Here is a 2,661-nt window from a genome sequence, read left to right as displayed (position 1 = left end):
TAATGGGAGATTTTTTTGTCCTCAGTGAGATGTGAAGAAAGTAGATTGTTAGTAAAAAAAAAACAGTAAAATTAACAGAATAAGCTGCAAAATTGATAAAAATGAACAACACAGGCAACAAAAAGAACAAAATAAGCATCAAAATGAACAAAATAAGCATCAAAAAGAACAAAAAAGCATCAAAATGAACAAAAAAGCATCAAAATGAACAAAATAACCATCAAAATGAACAAAATAAGCATTAAAGTGAACAAAATAAGCATCAAAATGAACAAAAAAGGAGAAAAGAACATAATGACAAAGATTACTCACAAAAAAAAATTAAGTAGATGGTTAGTTGTGGTAGAAAATTATTATTTACAGTCAGAGCAGGAAAAATATTTTAAAAATTGACAGGTAGAACATTTAAAATCATAGTCATGGATTAAAAAAAAAAAAATCGGTGTTAATATAAATTCAGTCCAAACCATCTCTGAGTCATTTTGGAAACAAAGATAATAATTGAACCCAAACTAACCAATGCACTGATATTTATCCCACAATATAAAACTATATTCTGACATTAGTCGTTATTGTTTTGTATCTCAGACCCCTGTTAGAAAAGAAACACCTGGATTCAACGTGTCCACATACTTTTGTCCACATGTGTAGATCAGATTTATCAGAGGTGATCATTTCAAGGGTAATTACACACTAACCCTAGAAAACTTGAACTAAATATTATAACAATAATTATAATAATGATAATAATAATAATAGCGATAATAATAATAACCACTAACTGATGGTCTGAAGCTGTGGTTCATGTCACCACTAAGATTATTTTAGATCTAATGAACAGAATTATCGGTAGCTAATTGTAAAAGTGTTCATTTCAACGTCTAAACGGGTTGTTACATACTCAAATATTAATAATGATTATATCACATCAGTCTTAAAGTTTTATATTCGTATTAGTATACTGTGTGTTGATGCATTTCCATCTTTGTTACTGTCATTTCATTTACTCACTGTTTGATGCTGGATTAGTTTCTCCGCCTCTAAAATGCACTACGTTCAATAATGAAACATATCAAGGCTTTACTGAGGAACGGAGAGTAAAAAACTACCACTGAACAGGACAGATGTGACTGTAGATCAACTACATTTCATCCCTCGTTCTTCGAACACAGTAGAACAGGGGTGTCAAACAAAAATATAAAAAACACTGTAGATATTAACAGTTAATACCTTCAGTGTTTACAGTTAAACTGTTAATAACAGTCAATGGTGTTGAACTGGTTTCAGTTCAGGTTCCACATTCAGGCCAATAATAACAATAATCTATAAATAATGACGTAAAACATTTAATAACAGGCAGAATATTGTTCAACTTGCACTTAATTGTCTTTACACATTTCAGGTTGTTCATATTTGTTCAGATTAGTCACATTTTGTTGTTAAAGGATTGTTTGTTCATGTAAATATTTTCATAATTTCGTTTCATTTTTTTTGCTGTAAAAGAGAAAAATTAGAAGTATCCATTATTTTCAAGCATAATGTAATATTATTTTTCAGCAAAGTCTACTGCCACAGTACAGAGGCACCAAATATGGGTGTGTCTATGTCCACACAGCCAATCAGATGTTCTCATTTGTCCTGTTCCAATCAGCAGTAAGGACATGTCCCAGATCCAATCATGGACACTGTTCCATGAACTCATTGTCCTCTTGTGTTCACAGCACTGTGCTCATATATGGAGTATACACCCAAAGAAATTCAACAGAGAAATAAAATAAAATAAATGGATCTGAAGAGGGGCAGTTTAGAAGAAATGGGCATTTATGAGTTTGCATCACTGACAGGATGGAGCCAGATTTCAGCAGAGATGCCCCCCCCGCGCTATTTTCCCATGTCCACTGGGGTGACCGCGGGACATAATGTAGGACACGGTCCAGATGACCATGGACTAGACCAATCACCAGGGAAAATGCTCTTATCCGATACCGACCCCGCATTTGTGCGTGTATTTATTCGGGGGTGCACCGCCCCCACAAACAGACGGGCCAGTCTGTGTTTGGCTCCACCATGTCCACAAAGACAGTCTAACTCACCAACACCATGATCCGGTTCAATGAACGGCTATCCCAGCCGCAGCGTTATTCAACTTCAGCGATGAAGCCTAGTTTGGGCAGTGGCGCCCCCTACTGTCGACACCATAAGTCCCACTGTGGAAAAGGGCAATTAACTGACCATCAATAATTTAATCGAGCAAATTCTTATTGACAATTTATTGATAGTTGATTAATTGTTTACATCCCTAGTTTGAAGCCAGTTTTCATGTTTCCACCTGGACGCAGATATTTATGGAAACGATGCGTGTATGGACCACAAACTTTTAGAACCTGCAAAATATCAGGAGCGTAGTGGTGTGGGCGTAGCCTGGGTACCTGGTCCCCTGTCCAGGTCCTGGACCCAGATGGGCCCATGTGTGATGGTTCTGTCCACAGTACAGTGTCAGCAGGGGACAGGTTACCGATCTACACAGGACAGAACCAGGACACTGATTGGATCTGAGGGCAGACACATGACAAATGTAGTCCAACAGGACTGAGGACAGACACTTTGATTTTTTCTTTTAACATTAAACCAAGAAGAAATTTGAGGTCATTGTTAATGGTT

The sequence above is a fragment of the Sphaeramia orbicularis genome, chromosome 16 (assembly GCF_902148855.1).
Source record: "Sphaeramia orbicularis chromosome 16, fSphaOr1.1, whole genome shotgun sequence".
Lineage (NCBI taxonomy): Eukaryota > Metazoa > Chordata > Actinopteri > Kurtiformes > Apogonidae > Sphaeramia > Sphaeramia orbicularis.
Note: the sequence above shows the minus strand (reverse complement) of the source record.